The sequence below is a fragment of the Anabrus simplex genome, chromosome 14 (genome assembly GCF_040414725.1).
Source record: "Anabrus simplex isolate iqAnaSimp1 chromosome 14, ASM4041472v1, whole genome shotgun sequence".
Classification (NCBI taxonomy): Eukaryota; Metazoa; Arthropoda; class Insecta; order Orthoptera; family Tettigoniidae; genus Anabrus; species Anabrus simplex.
This window is the reverse complement of record NC_090278.1, coordinates 28,667,430-28,688,678: the sequence shown is the minus strand read 5'-3', so window position 1 is coordinate 28,688,678 and position 21,249 is coordinate 28,667,430.

Here is a 21,249-nt window from a genome sequence, read left to right as displayed (position 1 = left end):
CTGTATATCTCTTTGTATCTGTGAAACACAGCTTTGTGCCAGGATGCAAATGAACGTTGTTTAATCAATTCTAATAATGTTATTGTATTTACGTCCCACTAACTACTTTTCGGTTCTTGGAGTGTTAGAGAGTATAAGTATAGCGAACACAGGAGCCATAGGTCTGCGACGACTAGATTAGGCTGCCTACCAACCAGGCGCTCGATCGTTAATGAGCCTCAATGGTTTTTCTCAGCAGCTGTCCACGTGACCTTTCCCCTGTCTTCCCTGTGTACTTCCGTCTGTCCGTTGCTACTCCACATCGTTTCCAAGAAGTTCCTGGAATTCTCCTAAGAATACATACGTGAATCAAGTTGCTTCGATGTCAATTCTCCCGCGAAATTAGAGGGTGATATTTAGAACATCTGTTCTGAGGTACTGCACGTTTGTCCATTTTCATTGTCGGCAACTAAAATGTAAACCAAAAGCAAAGAGTGTGCCATGTTTACGCTCGAACACCTAGAAGGTAGGCAACCTAATCTAATCACCACAGACCTATGGTTCCTAAGTTCACAACACTTGTATTTTATCAACTAACCCTCCTTACATTTACGAAACAAAGATAGTCTCCACTGTGTACGTATATATAATCTATTGGTTCACGAATAGTCAAAAAACTACCTGATTGATGGGAAAGTGTAACTGCGAATTCTCAGGAGCTGAAATGAAGTTCCTACTTGCTACAATCCAGAATAACAGGGAAAAGAAAATTAGGTAGGAAAATATCGGAGAAGCTATGGGGAATATGAAACTCTACACTACGAAGGCAAGGCTGAAGCTGATTGGCTATTTAAGAACAATGCGTATCCGCAGAAGTGAAGGAAGGGAATCTGAAGCAGAATAAGCGAGAAAAGCTAGTTGTTTAACATGAAGAAAACTGTATGAGTGAAGAAGGATGTAGAAGAGAGAGGAAGACAAGATTGAGAGAGATCATTAACCACACTCGGACAACTGGGGTTGATCAACGTGTTGATGATATAGATTACTATTATTGTTATTCTTTATTTAAAAACTTTATAGTTGGCAATATACTTCGATATTTTACATATAAGGAATATAACTTAATCATAATTTACATACATTTACAATATACGTCTCCATTATTCTATTCTCTACAGAGGTTGAAGACTTTTCTATTTATGATCCTTATTGAACATTGAGGAATATTCTGACAATGTTGCTGGTCCTAAAAAATTTCAGCTCATTGTGCCACATTGTGTGTAAACTTTGGAAGCTGTGGCATCTTTACGTTTTCTGGAAATGATTTCGGTGTGAGACCAGCGATAAAAGGAAGAATTGCTACTGTGTCTTGTTTCCAGGTCCTTGCTACTTCCATAGCCAGAGGAGTATATTTCTCGAATTTCTCCCTGTATTTCTGTTTTATATTGTGTCATTCGGGACAGAGATGTCAATTAGTTATGTGTGTTGACTCTTTTTGTTTGTAAATATTACGTCTGGTCTGTTGTGCGGAGTTGATTTATCTGTTTGTATTGTTCGATCCCTGTAGAGTTTTGAATGCTCATTTTCCAGCACACCTTGTGGGGAATTTTTGTAGTAAAGCACCCGGAAGTGGATCAAGATTATTATTAATATTATTATTTTTTACCCTTATTACAGTCAATTCTGCAAGGGACCGGAATATGTTCCTCGTTTACCCAATGTTTAACTTACCCAAGTTCCACCAGTCAATTTTCTCGTTTATCCAGGATTTTTTTTCTGTAGGTCAGGCTAGTATTTTATTTGTCATATAGATCATAGCAATCAACCACGTAAATGGAGAATCAAATAATAATGATAATAATGTTATTGGTGTTAAACTCTCACTAACTACTTAGACGGTTTTCGAAGACACCGTGGTGCCGGAATATTACCTGCAGGAGTTCTTTTACATGCCAGTAAATCTACACACCTGAAACTTACGTCTTCGAGCACCTTCAAATACCACCGGACTGAGCCAGCATCGAATCTGCCAAGCTGGGCTCATAAGGCCAGCACATCAACCGTCTGAGCCACTCAGCCCAGAAATCGAAATATATTTTACTGTGTATCCGCAATACAGTAGTGTATTCGTAGTAATAACCAATGAAATAAAATAATTTAAAATCTTAAAAAAACAGTTAAATCCCAGTTTCGTGGCAAGTTCAAGAGCTTTGGCTTGCAATAATACTCCATGGATGGAAAATTCCTCTTCTTCTTCTTAATCTGTTTACCGTACAGGGTTGGTTTTTCCCTCGGACTCAGCGAGGGATCTCACGTCTAGCGCCTCAAGGGCAGTGTCCTCTAGCTTCAGACTCTGGGTCGGGAGATACAACTGGGGAGGATGACCAGTATGCCACCCAGGCGACCTCACCTGGTATGTTGAACAGGGGCCTTGTCTGAGGATGGGAAGATTGGAAGGGATAGGCAAGCGAGAGGGAGGCAAGCGGCCGTGGCCTTAAGTTAGGTACCATCCCGCCATTTGCCTGGATGAGAAGTGGGAAACCACGGAAAACCACTTCCAGGATGGCTGAGGTACGAATTGAACCGACTTCTACTCAGTTGACCTCCCGAGGCTGAGTGGACCCATTTCCAGCCCACGTACCACTTTCCAATTTTCGTGGCAGAGCTTATATTACGTCGTTCATTTCATCTTCTCTGTTAAGTTTGACATCAGGAAGGGCAACAGGTCGTAAAAACTCGGTACGAAGAGTCATCTCACTTCATACCCGGCCAAATGGAACAAGGTTCGGATATACATATATTATTATTATTATTATTATTATTATTATTATTATTATTATTATTATTATTATTATTATTATTATTATTATTATTATTATTGTAATATTTAAGTGATTTTATGGTCTGAATAATATATACAAATTTCTCTTACATACAGTATTTTCTTACCAGAGCTTATCTTGTATAAATTAGTGCAATTGATGCAATAGGGAAGATTTTTGCTGTGTGTGTTCCTTGTTAACAATCTGTTCTAGGTCTTACAGACACAGTTAGGTCTTATGGCGACGATGGGAGAGAAAAGGGCTAGGAGTGGGAAGGAAGGGGCCGTAGCCTTAATTAAGGTACCATCCTACCATATGCGTGGTGTGAAAATGGGTATCCACGGAAAACTTTCTTCAGTGCTGTCGACAGTGGGGTTCAAAGCCGGTATCTCCCAAATGGAAGCTAATAGCTATGTGACACAAAACATGCAGCGATTTCTTATTCAACAAATTTATCTAATAGAAATCTTTGCCAACAAAGATTGAAGACTACTTGTTAGACATAACTATAATTAAACTTAATATGTGGGATTGTAGAAAATGTGCTCAAATTAATTTTCTACTAATATCTGGCGCAAAAAGATTTTGAAACACAATGTGCGGAATTTGGCACATATTCTAGGAATCTGTCAAATTATTTGCGATAAATATCTGTGTTCATTGCATTTGGTGATTTTCTTAAACCTCTGGCGAATGGAAGTAATGGAAGTAAAATTTTGAAATGAATGTATTCAAACGTGTGAAATGTATCCCGCTCACTTACCAGTATCCGGGCAGCCATTGCCTAAATAGTCAAACATTCTTTCAAATTTCTGGGAACTCAACTTTCGGTGGCAACTAATTTTGAAAATGCTGGCCTTTTAAGAGAGGCGTCTGAATACATGCTTATTTTAACTGTGCCATAATGGGTCAATATCAAAACCATTTTTCTAGAACGTGACTTTTAACAACCGATTCAACAACTTATTGAGAAAATTCAAAATTGTTATGGAAGAAAAATCAAATGGGTGAACATATTTCATTTTTATACATATAATTCTCCTTGAATATTTGTAGGAGAAAATAAGTATGATGGGAAAATAATGGAGAGAAAATTGACTCTAAGGATTGGAAGCAATGGCTATAATTGAAGACCTCCCCGAATAAGATGTAACCAACAATTTTTGTTAAAAGGGGGATTTCACTGGATATGGGGTGTATCGTCACGCTGTATACTGCGGTGTCATCTTATGTCTTACATTTGAACTTCAAGCTGGTTTACAGAAAGCAGAACTTTGTCCTATGTCCTCTGTGGTCTAAGGATGGAACATCAGTCGATGTGGTGGACAGTGTTTATATTGGTTCATCACCAGGTCTTATTGATCATTGAAATAAAGGACATAGACGAAATGGCATTAATACTATATATTACTTCGTTAACCTTTGTATTTGTTATTATTATTTTCATTATTACACGAATATTACGTGCTAAAATTTGTGTTACAGATGTATGTACATGATTTCTCTTCTGTTATATACAAACATAAGACATACTTGCAAATTATTTTTTCATCGTATCACTCCCAGTTCATACATTATTTTTAAAACCTTAAGTTATACCAATCGATATATATATATATATATATATATAAAATTGGATTTTGGTATATTTGAGACAGATATACTCAAAAACTACTGGACCGATTTCGCTGAAATTTTCACAACTTGTTCTTATTACATCTGAGAGGGATTACGAAGTGGTTTGAATGAAATCGGATAGGTAGTTTTATTATTATGAGTGATTGTATGTAATTTTATTAAATTGTAAAGCCTCACCATGATTGGATCGAATCGATGGACAGATAGTCGCTCGGCAACAGCATCTTACGCTATATCATCATAGTACGGTAATAAGTTCTGTATTTAGGAGGATGGGATCGCCCCGCCTGTAGGAGGTTCATTCTAATGCCTGTTATTTGGAAATAGCAATCCAACATGCCTTGATCCAGATGTACTTTCATCGCATAGGACCAACTTTGATAGGGTGACCAGTTTGAACAATGTACGTAGCTGTGTATTAGATGTGTAAAATATTTCATTAACTGTGAAAAATATAGAATATCAACAGTGGCATGACACGAGTTATCATGTACTCCCAACGAGGAGCAACTGGGAATTCCCAACCAGCAAAGGCGAGGCTGAGAAGTAATATATAGTATATTTAGAAGTACACTGACTGACAGAGCAAATGCAACACCAAGAAGGAGTGGTCAGAACTTTATGCCAATTGCAGGGTAGACTGACGTCACTGAGGTATGCTCATGATGTGAAATGCGCCGCTGTGCTGCGCACGTAGCGAACGATAAATGGGACACGGCGTTGGCGAATGGCCCACTTCGTACCGTGATTTCTCAGCCGACAGTCATTGTAGAACGTGTTGTCGTGTCTCACAGAACACGTGTATAGCTAAGAATGCCAGGCCGCCGTCAACGGAGGCATTTCCAGCAGACAGACGACTTTACGAGGGGTATGATGATCGGGCTGAGAAGGGCAGGTTGGTCGCTTCGTCAAATCGCAGCCGATACCCATAGGGATGTGTCCACGGTGCAGCGCCTGTGGCGAAGATGGTTGGCGCAGGGACATGTGGCACGTGCGAGGGGTCCAGGCGCAGCCCGAGTGACGTCAGCACGCGACGATCGGCGCATCCGCCGCCAAGCGGTGGCAGCCCCGCACGCCACGTCAACCGCCATTCTTCAGCATGTGCAAGACACCCTGGCTGTTCCAATATCGACCAGAACAATTTCCCGTCGATTGGTTGAAGGAGGCCTGCACTCCCGGCGTCCGCTCAGAAGACTACCATTGACTCCACAGCATAGACGTGCACGCCTGGCATGGTGCCGGGCTAGAGCGACTTGGATGAGGGAATGGCGGAACGTCGTGTTCTCCGATGAGTCACGCTTCTGTTCTGTCAGTGATAGTCACCGCAGACGAGTGTGGCGTCGGCGTGGAGAAAGGTCAAATCCGGCAGTAACTGTGGAGCGCCCTACCGCTAGACAACGCGGCATCATGGTTTGGGGCGCTATTGCGTATGATTCCACGTCACCTCTAGTGCGTATTCAAGGCACGTTAAATGCCCACCGCTACGTGCACCATGTGCTGCGGCCGGTGGCACTCCCGTACCTTCAGGGGCTGCCCAATGCTCTGTTTCAGCAGGATAATGCCCGCCCACACACTGCTCGCATCTCCCAACAGGCTCTACGAGGTGTACAGATGCTTCCGTGGCCAGCGTACTCTCCGGATCTCTCACCAATCGAACACGTGTGGGATCTCATTGGACGCCGTTTGCAAACTCTGCCCCAGCCTCGTACGGATGACCAACTGTGGCAAATGGTTGACAGAGAATGGAGAACCATCCCTCAGGACACCATCCGCACTCTTATTGACTCTGTACCTCGACGTGTTTCTGCGTGCATTGCCGCTCGCGGTGGTCCTACATCCTACTGAGTCGATGCCGTGCGCATTGTGTACCGTGCATATCGGTTTGAAATAAACATCAATTATTCGTCCGTGCCGTCTCTGTTTTTTCCCCAACTTTCATCCCTTTCGAACCACTCCTCCTTGGTGTTGCATTGTCACTGTCAGTCAGTGTATATAAATGTCATTGTATGTGGGTTTGTATATATTACATCTCCTCGTAAACCACAAGTGCGATTTAAACCAAACTTGGTATACTTATGACTTAGTATCAAGAGACAAACCTCGTGGCGGTAAGACATCACAAGCGCATTTAAATGCGAGGGCGAGGGGGTTGAGATATAAAAGTAAGCGAAAATAATGTCGAATCCATTCTTTTCGGGCTCTCTGACATGAACAGTGTCACTCCGGAATTTCTTAAAGTCCAAGTTCAGCCCCCTTTGGGGTAGGGGGCCGACGAGGAGTGTGATATAGAAATAATCGAAAATAGTCTCGAATCCATAGTTTTAGGGGTCACTGAGATAAACAGTGACACTCCGAATTTTTTTTAAGCCCGGGTTCAGCCCCATTTTGACACAGGGGCAAGAAAATGTGAAAATTTTAAAAGACCAAACTGACCGAGATTATGGATGTATGTTTGTATTTTGCAGCATAGCTGACAACTAAATTTGGTAAAAATATTACTTACTATTTGTGAAAAATGCTGTTGGGGCAAGACAGCCCTAAAACCCCGAGGGAAGGGGATGAAATGTACATATAAATAAGAACGTCCTATATTAGTGCGGGAACCATAGTTTTCAGGACAACTGGAGCGATTTCAACTAAACTCGGGGATAGGACACCCCTAGTATCCTTAAGGTGTGTGAGGGCGTGAGATATAACATTCGGGAATAGTATCGAATCCGCAGTTTTCTGGGTCGCTGAGATGAATAGTAACACTCCAGAATTTTTTTTGTCCAAGTTCACCCTTGGCATAGGGGGTGCGAAAGTGTTTATGTGTCACCAAGACGAACTGTGACGCTCTGGATAGCGTTTAATTCCACGTTCAGCCTACACTGAGACCGGGGTTGGGGAAGTGGAGAGGATCTTAAAAGTAAATTGTCCAAAATGACCGAGATTAGTGTTGAATCCACTGCCTTTGTGGTCGCACGGCTGACTGGTGACCGTCTGAATGACTGTTGAAATCATGTACGTCATATCTATAGCGCGACGAATAAATAAATAAGTAAATAAATAGTTATTATTTTTTTGAAAGGATCAGATACTTTCCAGTCAACTTGAGCTTCCACAAGAATATAGATTGATTGATAGATAGATAGATAGATAGATAGATATGGTTTATTTTAACTGGCAAAGTTAGGGACACGTGTCCCTGTCTTACACTTAACCAGTGAAATACATAAATAACATAAAAATATATAAAATACTGAATAAATGAAAAACTATTCTGTTGTACATAAAAATAATTATTACAATACACAATATAATTAAAATTTTGTTTCCTACGAAGAGATTAACATACAACGAAGTACAATTTCAATAATAATAATAATAATAATAATAATAATAATAATAATAATAATAATAATAATAATAATAATAATAATAATAATAATAATTTGTCCAATTCCAGAAATATATCACATGTTACAGTTTTCGTGTGTATACTGTGAGTGAAAAACATTGCAAAATGGGGATAGGGATAAGGATAACTATGCAGGAAAACCACAGCTGAGTACTTTCTAACACTATTGAATAATAATAATAATAATAATAATAATAATAATAATAATAATAATAATAATAATAATAACAAGAAGAAGAATCTTGAGGAGAAAAACGAAGAAGGAGGAGGACCATGAGGAGGAGAAGAAGAAGAAACGAAGAAGAAGAAGAAGAAGAAGACTGTCGCACTACGAGCTCATTTCATACAGATATTTTGAACACATACTTTTAAACCTTCCGTGGTTTGATATCCCTCTGACCTCCTGCGGAAGGAAGTTCCATTCACGGCTGGCCACAACAGTGAAGGAATTGTTGTAGGTTGAGGATTTATGCTTAGGAATAGCGAGCGATATCGAGCTCAGAGCTCTGGTGTTTTTATCATGGACAAATTTTTACTCAAAAATTAAATAATCTGCCACTTGTATATATATATCTAAATAACTCTAAAATTATATATTAGATTCAAAATCAACATCTCAGAAAGGAATTCTATAAACATTTACTTCACATCTAACTAACTGGTAGTAAAAATCTTAAAGGTAACATTTAAAAAATAACTATCCGGGCAACGCAGGGTATCACAGCTAGTAAAATATATTTTTCAATAAATGAACTCATTTGTATTGTAAATTTTCATATGCAATTGGTTCAAGTAGTGTAAGAAGCTCGGGCCCCTCCGTAATAATTGAAAATGGACCCCCTCCTTTCTTGATGAGCAACGTTACAAGTTTATTTAATAGTAGAATGAACAGTAACGACGAAAGTAATAATAATAAGAAGAAGTTACACGATTTAGTTTTCAAATCCGAATTAGAAACACACGCACACACAAATGCATATTCCAATTATAATAAACATTACCGTCAACATATCAAGAAATAATCTCGCTCCTAAGATCAAATAATTTACAACTCAACCGTTCGTCGCAGGCCTGCTTAACTACACCGACTGCCCAGAGTTATAAACAGGTTCGAAACGTCAGTATTTAGAGTTTAGATAAGAAGGATGTTTTTGTTGTATATTCGGTGACTACTGGGTTCTCAGAACTAGCTAATTACTTCAAAAGCCTTGTTGATTGCTGTGAGGGACAGCAAAGGATGGTTATTAATGTAACAGGTTGGGAAACCCATACTCCTTCAGAAATAACACCGTACTCCTATTGACGAAAGGAGCTCTGCACTACGACGGCCAAAGTTTGGAATAACTCTCTGTAACACAAATAATACTGTGTTGCGTGCTGGAGCTTTATCAACATGTAAAATCACTCTTCAGCTACTGAATTAAGAAACAGTCATGGCTCCTTCACAAGCCATGGGTCCCCTCGCCCGCGAGGTGTACGGGGCCCTTATCGCCGCTACTGAGTGTATACCACGAAATAAAACCCAACAATAACTTCCCTCTGTCCTGAAAAATTACGGATTTTTTGCGTACATCTTTATTCCTGGGAGATCTTCAATTTGAGTTCTGTTTCATTAACGTCTTATTTCTAGACTGGTTGCCTTTTACAAACTTCAGTTAAGTAAAACACAATTCTACCCATTGTGAACATGATAAAACGCTTCATTTCTTGTTGATGATATAACTAAAGCTCCAGATTTTGCCTGGAAAGAGTCTGCAGTTTGAGCTGTATTTCTTTTACTGTTTAGCAAATAACCACAAAATTAAATTAATTAGAATAGAAGCAATATAATCACATAGGCATTCGTAAAATATACAGAATACGGAACGTTTTATTTTTGCATTTAAACTTTTTGGACTCCACTCTCCCAATATGTCAGCTCTGGCCTTCATCAGATTAACTCAGCTATGTACTGTTGATTGTGATATCTGCCATCAAATATATTGTCGAAGATATTTCAGTGCGCTAGTATGGAGAATTTATATAGAAACCAGTGCACGTAGGCGCGGTAAAATGAAATTGATAACGGGAAACCGATAAAATTTATGTCATAAACACCTGTTGACTGATTCAAGTTGCTGATGTTTTTATACCAGATGAATCATTAAAACTATAACGTCTTATTTTCAAAATATTTATGTGATTTCATCCATGGCCTGTATTAAAATGACCTGTTAGAGCTGATGATGAACCACTATCCTGATTTATATTCTCCATCCGTCCAATCTTTAAGACACATTTGACCAAATTAGGTCAGGGCTGGACAAATCAGAAACAATTCTATGAGCGAGTAAAATTTATTAGGCGCCAGACATAAGATGTAATCGCTTGTTTCCTGTATAATATTAATTAATTCCATCACTCACTTCATATTAATCACTCTAGAATCACATTCACTAGTCAAGCCACTTCATTTAAAGGGCTCAAATGTACTAATCGTCGAGCATTGCAGTGCAGTACACAAAAAAATATATATATAACAGAAAAAATCTGGCTCCAAGACCGACGATAAGCGATGGTTCAACTGTTGAACGTAATGATAACGAGCGATCGAAAGATATATCGAACGATGATACCTGTTCAAGTCAGTGTTCAGGTGTAACCGATGCTTATAACTGCTTCTAAAACTTATAATCTCCGTACTTAGATATACTAACTGTGACGACGCAAACAACAACATCAACAAAACAGAAAGCAAGAAAACCTTTTAGCAACGAATTTTACTGACGAGTTTTTGAAATTCCACCAAATTAATTCTTTGTGCGTTACTATTTTCAGAGCATAAGTAATTTCCAAAATTATTCGCAGTTACAATTTGAAAATGTTACTCGTTGCCATGGCGACCGAGCGCCTGGGATTTGTCCAACCCAATATAAATAACATGGTAACGACCGTGTGCCTGTACAAGGACTATATCGGCGAATTTCTGTACAGTTATAATTTTCATGCGTAATGATGATTATTTTTCTTAGCTTTGGTGTCTGTTTGCCCGTTTGTTTGTCTGTTTGTCCAAAACTTAAAAACTACTGTATATATTTCTATAAAACTTGATATTCAGAATCCAGCCACCCTTGGATGGGATTTAGAGCCAATATTGTTTCTAAATCCCCGACCTTACTGGGGTTTATACGAAACCAAAACCGTGATTTTGCACTCCCACAAAATGTTCACAACCAAACTTAATGAAAATCTCCCTGCCTTTACGGAAATCAATTTCTAAGACTTTTTTCTCGTGTGCACCATTTCTATACGAGGTATAATAAGGAAGATATCATTATCGGACCGTTCTTCAGTAGAAGTCCCACCGGACTTAAGAGATGATGCGTCTAAAGCTTATTTCTTATAACTTGAAAACTACTAAAGATATTACAACCAAACTTCATATGTAGCATCCACCTGTCCAAAGGTAGGTTTTATAGTCCATACCATTTCAAATCCACAGTGACTTACTCTCCCACAGTATACAGGGTGTAACTAAACATGTGGGAAAGCTCCGGGTATTCGATAGAGGACCTGACAACAAGCAGAACATATCCTGTAAATATGTGGTTTATTTGCTTTGTTTCCGTGTTACTGGCATTGTTTGTGTTGTATATAACACAGACCACTTTACTATGCAGGTTGTTCATTTGTGTTGATAAAGTGTAATTTACTACTTACCGTCCTCTGAAGAAGATGCTCAAATTGGCTAACACAAGCTGTAATGCAGGCATCTATGACTGTGTCACTCGTTCCCATATTCCTGGCGTCTGTCGTATATGTTGACACCCTTGTTTTACACGCTGACGCAGCCTTTCCACGTTATGAATAGGTGTGGCATACACAATGGCCTTCAAATGGCCCCATAAGTAGAAGTCTAATGGATTTAAATCATGAGAACGAGCAGGCCACCGTGTCGGTCCCTGTCGCCATATCCATTTGACTGGTAATCGCTGATGTAGCAGCAAGAGCAAAATGGGGCGATGCTCCATCATGCATGAACTACATTCGCTGAATTAGATCTAGTTGAACGTCTTCCAAAAAGTCATGTAAATCATTTGTTAAAATGGCGCAGTATGACGCCCCTGACAATGTTCCCGGTAAAATGAAGGAACCAATTACTGTGTTACCTATTATTCCAGCCCATTTTAACACATTAATACTGAACTGTTGTTGATGTCTGGTTTGCACAACTTCTCTGGGATTTTCATTCGCCCAGACATGCATATTGTGAAAGTTCTGCACTCCATTTCTGGTAAACTTCGGTTCATCGGTAAACAGAAGAGCAGAGAGCAAAATGTTGCTCCTGAACACACATCTGTCGTAACTAGGGACAAAATGGGTGGAAAGGCAGCTGCACTAAGACCTTCGACACTTTCAAGGTGATATGGTTAAAGCAGCTGTTCTCGTAGAATCCTACACACTGTCATGTGACTCACATCCACCCTTGCCGCTCATTCCCTGGTGTTGCTCCTGCTATTTTCCTCTCAATATGGTTGAGAAGTCGTTCCTCCGTGTCAGGTATTCTTGCGCTCCTAGGTCGTCCATTATCAACAACACGTCTGCTAAACGAGCTTGTTTCGCAAAGACGCTCATGTATTCTTTGGAAGGTCTTGCTGTTCGGTAAACGTCTATTAGGAAAGTGATCCGTATACAAACGCCGTACCTCATTTGTATTACACCGATCCCGTCCATACAGAAGGTGCATGTCTGCCATTTCCTGATTCGAGTACCCCATTGTATTATGACTTGTACTGTGCGTGCACTCAGTAACAACTGACAACACGTATCACTCCACTTGTACTGTACGTGCTCTCAGTAACAACTGACAACACGTATCACTCCACTTGTACTGTACGTGCACTCAATAACAACTGACAACACGTATCACTCCACTTGTACTGTACGTGCTCTCAGTAACAACTGACAACACGTATCACTCCACTTGTACTGAACGTGCACTCAATAACAACTGACAACACGTATCACTTCACTTGTACTGTACATGCACTCAATAACAACTGACAACACGTATCACTCCACTTGTAATGTACGTGCACTCAGTAACACCTGACAACACGTATCACTCCACTTGTACTGTACGTGCTCTCAGTAACAACTGACAACACGTATCACTCCACTTGTACTGTACGTGCTCTCAGTAACACCTGACAACACGTATCACCACTTGTACTGTACGTGCTCTCAGTAACAACTGACAACACGTATCACTCCACTTGTACTGTACGTGGACTCAATAACAACTGACAAGACGTATCACTCCACTTGTACTGTACGTGCTGTCAAAAACAACTGACAACACGTATCACTCCACTTGTACTGTACATGCACTCAATAACAACTGACAACACGTATCACTCCACTTGTAATGTACGTGCACTCAGTAACACCTGACAACACGTATCACTCCACTTGTACTGTACGTGCACTCAGTAACACCTGACAACACGTATCACTCCACTTGTACTGTACGTGCACTCAGTAACACCTGACAACACGTATCACTCCACTTGTACTGTACGTGCACTCAGTAACACCTGACAACACGTATCACTCCACTTGTACTGTACGTGCACTCAATAACAACTGACAACACGTATCACTCCACTTGTACTGTACGTGCACTCAATAACAACTGACAACACGTATCACTCCACTTGTAATGTACGTGCACTCAGTAACACCTGACAACACGTATCACTCCACTTGTACTGTACGTGCACTCAATAACAACTGACAACACGTATCACTCCAGTTGTACTGTACGTGCTCTCAATAACAACTGACAACACGTATCACTCCACTTGTACTGTACGTGCTCTCAATAACAACTGACAACACGTATCACTCCACTTGTACTGTACGTGCACTCAATAACAACTGACAAGACGTATCACTCCACTTGTACTGTACGTGCACTCAATAACACCTGACAACACGTATCACTCCACTTGTACTGTACGTGCACTCAATAACAACTGACAACACGTATCACTCCACTTGTACTGTACGTGCACTCAGTAACACCTGACAACACGTATCACTCCACTTGTACTGTACGTGCTCTCAATAACAACTGACAAGACGTATCACTCCACTTGTACTGTACGTGCTCTCAGTAACACCTGACAAGACGTATCACTCCACTTGTACTGTACGTGCTCTCAGTAACACCTGACAACACGTATCACTCCACTTGTACTGTACGTGCTCTCAGTAACACCTGACAAGACGTATCACTCCACTTGTACTGTACGTGCACTCAGTAATACCTGACAAGACGTATCACTCCACTTGTACTGTACGTGCTCTCAGTAACACCTGACAACACGTATCACTCCACTTGTACTGTACGTGCTCTCAGTATCAACTGACAACACGTATCACTCCACTTGTACTGTACGTGCACTCAGTAACACCTGACAACACGTATCACTCCACTTGTACTGTACGTGCTCTCAGTAACACCTGACAAGACGTATCACTCCACTTGTACTGTACGTGCACTCAGTAACACCTGACAAGACGTATCACTCCACTTGTACTGTACGTGCTCTCAGTAACAACTGACAACACGTATCACTCCACTTGTACTGTACGTGCACTCAGTAACACCTGACAAGACGTATCACTCTACTTGTACTGTACGTGCTCTCAGTAACAACTGACAACACGTATCACTCCACTTGTACTGTACGTGCACTCAGTAACACCTGACAAGACGTATCACTCTACTTGTACTGTACGTGCTCTCAGTAACAACTGACAACACGTATCACTCCACTTGTACTGTACGTGCACTCAGTAACACCTGACAAGACGTATCACTCTACTTGTACTGTACGTGCTCTCAGTATCAACTGACAACACGTATCACTCCACTTGTACTGTACGTGCTCTCAGTAACACCTGACAACACGTATCACTCCACTTGTACTGTACGTGCTCTCAGTAACACCTGACAAGACGTATCACTCCACTTGTACTGTACGTGCACTCAGTAACACCTGACAAGACGTATCACTCCACTTGTACTGTACGTGCTCTCAGTAACAACTGACAACACGTATAACTCCACTCTAGTCTATGAACTCTGTGGAAGTGTTCACTTTGCTAAGCAACTGACATCACGTGACTTTGAATGCAAAACAAATGCACACAGACTTGAACAGGGATGAAACGTACAGGCGGCCTATGTGCCCTACACAAATGACCAAATTGCATAGTGAAGTGGTCTGTGTTATATAAATCACAAGCAAACGGCAACGGAAGCAAATAAACCACATGTTTACAGGACATGTTCTGCTTGTTGTCAGGTCCTCTATCGAATGCCCGGAGTTTTCTGACATAATTAGTTACAGCCTGTATACAAGACCAACCTGACTGGAAATCGACCAACCTTGATGGAAATCCATTTCTGAAACAATTCTTTTTCTCATGTGCATTTTTCGACAAGAGGAATAATAAGGCAGATATCATGAACGGTCGGTTTTGCAGGCTAAGTCAAGCGGACATAGTCCAAAATGTGTTGTACGTGGAGCAGATTCGTTATCTACCTATATAAATAAAATCGCAACGGCCGTGTGTCTGTGCATTGACTCTTTTGGTGAAATGTTCGTGCATCTATCCGTTTGAGGGATAATAATGACCATCTGCATATTTTTAGCTGTAGTTTCCTGAAAGTCCTAATTTTATCCCCCTCGCCCAAAATCAGGATTGCAGCACAATCTGCCGGAGGAGCTAGAAAATTGAAATTAGGCAAACTTACACGTTTTAGCTTGTAAACAACGGAAGAAGTTATAGAACGAAGAATATAGAATTAATGAGGCAATTTTAATAACGGTCCAGACCTTGGTTTCGAGGTATTTCGCGGCTAAACGGTAAGTCGTATCACAAAACGGATGGCACAATCTCAGTTCAATTAAGAGTGATATACAACTTTGGTCCTATGAATTTTTGTCGTCTCTCTCTCCCTTATACCTTAGATTTGGCTCTATTTCTCGATTGTTCGTAAATTTTGTGCTTTTTACACGTATGTTACATAGTTTGACACACTTATAAGAAAGCTGGTCATCGAATTTGGACAGACACATTGACACAACCAATGTCTATAATCGAACCAAATTTCATGATTCTAGCTTCCACATAAATATGTGAAGAATAATGTAAAATGTTAAAAATGTACCCAAATTTCACCCCATTCAAATATCTTAACTCTATCGACCCCATAAGTATGGGAGATAATAGAAAATTCTTTAAGACCAAACATGTAGAGCAATAAAAGTGGCGTCTGATAGTGTAACCCGTTTGTTGATGTAACGTACCGTTTAGGAGTAGTAAATCTCGAAATGAAGGTCTGTACATACAAACGTGTCCATGCTTATCTGTCATCTATCTATGTCAATAAAATGGTAACGACCGTGTGTCTGTACATTGAGTATCTTGGCGAAATTTTCGTACAGTTATACCTTTGAGGTGTAATAATTATCATCTGCATAATTTTTAGCTCTGGTATGTGTTTGTTGGTTTGATTGATTGATTGCTGTTTGTTTGTCTGATTTCTTATATCTTGAAAACTACGGGATGTATTTCAACCAAATTTCATATTTAGAATCCATCTGTCTTTTTATAGATTTTTGGGCCAATATTGTTCCTAAATCCATTAACTGACTGGGGGTTTATACGAAACCGAAACCGTGATATTGCACTACAACAAAATATACACAACTAACCTTAATGGAAATCTACCTGCCTTAAAGCAAATCTATTTCTAAACCGATTTTCTCATGTGCATAATTTCGATACGAGGATTAATAAGGGAGATATTATTAACGGACCGTTTTTCGGTATAAGTCCCACCGGAATTACGTCAAGAGTGGGTGCATGTAAAGCGTATTTCTTATGACTTGAAAACTACTGGAGATATTTCAGCCAAATTTCATATTTAGCATCCAACTGTCCAAAAGTAGGTTTTAAGGTCCATAACATGACAAATTGCCGGGATGGAGTGGGGTTTGTAGGGAACCGAAACAGTGATTTTACTCTCCTACAATATATACAAGACCAACCTGACTGGAAATCGGCCAATCTTAGAAATCCATTTCTAATTTTGTTTACTCATGTGCATTTTTGCGATAGAAGGATTCGTAAGGGAGATATCATGAACGGTCGATTTTGCAGGCTAAGTCCAGAGGACATAGCCCGAAAGGTGTTTTACGTAGAGCAGATTCCTTATCTATGTAAATTAAATCGTTACGTCCGCGAGTCTGTGCGTTGACTGTTTTGGCGAAATTTTCGTACAGTTATCCCTTTCAAGAGTAAAATGACCATCTGAATATTTGTTAGCTTTAGTTTCCTGTAAGTCCAGTTTTTAAATCCCCTCCCCCAAAGCAGGATTGGGGCATAATATGGCAAACGAGCTAGAAAACAGAAATTTGGCAAAATTATAAGCTTCTAAGATCTTTAAATATTTCTTTTTTTATCTCCGAAATATTTCGGAAAATTGAGACAGACCTTCGTTTCGAGGTATTTCGCGGATAAACGGTAAGTCGTATCACAAAACGGATGGCACAATCTCAGTTCAATTTGGAGTGATCTATAATTTTGGTACTATGATGTTTCGTCGTATCTCTAATCCTTATATGTTATATTTGTCTCTATTTCTCCATTATACCAACATTTTGGTCTTTGTACACGTATAATTCATAGTTCGAATCACTTATACGAAAGGTAGAATCATCTAGTTCCACATGAACATTGGCCCACCCAGTATCCATACATGAGCCAAATTCTATGTTTGTAGCTGTCATATTAGTACCCAAAAGTAATACACTGTGAGAAAACCTTTCCCAATATTCACCCTATTCAACTTCTGTAACTCAATTTAATCATAAATAGATGAGACAGGAGAAAATATCTTAAGACCAGCCATTTAGACCGCTAAATGAGGCGTCTTATTGTACAATCCGTTTGTCGATATGATGTATCATTTAGCAGCAGTCAATCTGGAAATAAAGGTTTGGAATGTTGTAAACATTCATATACTTCGTATGTCGATCTATACGTATTCATTGAAGTCGATTTGTAACGATGTCGAAAGGGTGTGTTTGCCATTAAAATTAATATTTTACATTGATAGTGACTCTCAGCAGGAGGGCGTCTGCTATTGTTATCATTACTCTCCACATCGACTTTGACTGGCAGTAGGAAAGGAATCCTTCTACAACTCCTTTGTAACTAACATTAGTAATGAGGGACTACCATTGTTATTAACAAATCCCTTATCGATTTGACTGGCAGAAATCAAGGGAACATGCAATTTTGTTCAAAACTCACCTAACCGATTGTATTTGGGATTATGCACGTGTGCCCGCCGTTATAAACAAATTTACCCATCTAAAATGTGACTGTCATTAGTTATAGTGACCTTGCTATTATAATGGAAACTCACCTACTCGGTGTGACTGTAATTAGGAAATGGGACCTGTCGTTGTAATGATAAAAGGACAACTCAGTTCTGACCGGCGGTTGGGAAGGTGCCTGTTATTATAATAAAAACTACTCTACTGTAATCTGTCTGGAAGTAGAAAAGGGCGCCTGCCATTGTAATGAAAACTCCCCAAATCGATTGTGACCGCGCAGTTGGTAATGGGGCCTCCCATTATAATTAAAACTTTCCTGCTCGATTGTGAATGGCAATAAGCAAGTGAGGCTGCCGTTATCTTCACAAGTCCTCAACTAGCACTTTACATTGCAAACAACGTATGGGAACCTCCCCCTGCTGTTTCTGGATAACGTTAAGAGGCATGCAATTAAAAAAAACCTTATCCACTGCATGTACAGTAATTTACTTCGATATCCCTATATATTGTAGAATACCGTAGCGAAGCACGGGTGCATTTTCTGGTATTAAAATAAGTTTTTCAGTTGTCAGAGTATAATCCAGATCCCTCGTACAGTCAATACCAAGTGATTCCTTTCGTGTTTGATTATTTTGGAAATGGCCTTCCATTTTAAACAAAGTTTTGTTTAATGCATTTGAAGGTAAAGGGTATCACATTAGCAGTGAGTTATCAAAATAAAAATGAAAAATAACAATTTTTGAAATATAATCAATTTGTTGCTGGTTTCTGAGCAAATTTTGTCATATTTTTTTATTTAGAATAGAATAGAATACTCCCATACCCTAGTTCTGGACCACCGGGCGAGTTGGCCGTCCGCGTAGAGGCGCGCGGCTGTGAGCTTGCATCCGGGAGATAGTGGGTTCGAGCCCCACGATCGTCAGCCCTGAAGATGGTTTTCCATGGTTTCCCATTTCCACACCAGGCAAATGCTGAGGCTGTACCTTAATTAAGGCCATGGCCGCTTCCTTCCCAGTCCTAGCCCTTTCCTGTCCCATCGTCGCCATAAGACCCATCTGTGTCGGTGCGATGTAAAGCCAATAGCAAAAACAAATATTTGTTTATTTCTTTCTTTGGGAAACCAAAACAGCGAGAAGCCGAATTACAGAGTTCCACAATGAAAAAAAATATGTTTAAAATGGATTAGCACAAGGCAGACAAAACAATAAGTGGAAGAATGACGAAAGAACATTTAATAATAAAAATAGAGGAAAAATTAAAACTGACAAAATAACTGTAGAGATACAACAATTAACAACAAAACAAAAAGGCAGAAAAACGAGGAAAATGGAAGATAGAACGTAAAACGAAGAGAAGAACTTATAGCTAGACACAGTAAGATAAATACAGATATAACACATGTCTGTCTGTTAGGTCGTCAGCCCAGAGGCTGGTTGGATCCTCAAATAGCACCACAAAGGTTATGCAGTTATAAGGAACCTGCAAAAACCAATGGCAGCACCAAAATGAGGCGTACTAGGCAAGATGAGGAGTGAGGTAGTTTGCCATTGCTTTCCTCACTGGGTCAGAAAGTGCTATTGCAGCACGACTGACCCTATGAGCAACACCTTTCATAACACTCAGATGCACTAGTCGTGCTCTGAATGTCATTACTCAGCACCACCCACATCCCAGCAGTTTCCATATTGTCACAGCCATGGATGAGACTGGGACTTCGGTTAAAGCTACACTTTACTCTGGCCTGTGCCAAGAGATGGATACAAAAGTACTGTATCCATCAAGAAACGGCAACAGGCAATATATAACACATAAGTAATGGTATAGTACAGTAAAAATAAATAAATGTTACATAATGTGCAAAAGAGGGGACAGCAATGAGAAGAGAAGAAAGTAATATAAAGAAAATGAGCTAGGTTAAGTTAAGGAAGAATCGATTAAAGGAGGCATACGAAGAAAAAACGTCCTAGTTCCTGTCAGAAGATAAAGAGTTAAGGAGGGTTGGTATGTGGATAAATAAACTTCTTTGAACGAGAGAGAGGCGGGAATAGGAAATATGAAGGGGCGGATTAATCCTGGTTTTGCGAGTGGAACATGTAAGGTAAAGAAGGATTCAGATTCAGGAGAAGGAAATAAACCGTTAACAGCGTTATATAGACGTTAATGACACGACTATACAGCCATTTATATATTACTACATTTGACATTATATTAAACGTATTAGTAATAAGAATAAGAATAAGAATAAGAATAAGAATAAGAATAAGAATAAGAATAAGAATAAGAATAAGAATAAGAATAAGAATAAGAATAAGAATAATGTTATTTGCTTTACGTCCCACTAACTACTTTTACGGTCTTCGGAGACGCCGAGGTGCCGGAATTTAGTCCCGCAGGAGTTCTTTTACGTGCCAGTAAATCTACCGACACGGGGCTGTCGTATTTGAGCACCTTCAAATACCACCGGACTGAGCCAGGATCGAACCTGCCAAGTTAGGCTCAGAAAGCCAGCGCCTCAACCGTACGAACCACTCAGCCCGGCCTACAAACTCTTAATAGATACCCTTCTTCCTTTACTGATTTTTTTATTTCTCTCTCTCTCTCTCTCTCTCTCTCTCACTGCCCAATATTTTTATACAGTCCCATTAGCCACCACCATATGTTAATTTAAGGCCTAAGTTTGAACAATATAATTATATCCCTGAAACTCTTCGGTGGAATTTAATTTGGACGTACGTGGAAATGATTGTACTCTTTATTAAAATATAAATAATATACAAAATTATTAAACGTAGGAATAAGAAAAGGCTAAAAAGGAGAAACAGTGCGTTTTTCTGAAGATTTTTAACACGTCTAGACAGTGATTTACACTCTGAATATTTGACTAAACATGGGTAAAAACAAAAGATCTTGCTGTAGTGTTTACAAATATTACCGCTGTATAACATGATTACCTATTACACAGAGTTATGATGCATTTATGGGACATTTAACATTTACTGTATCCACTTAA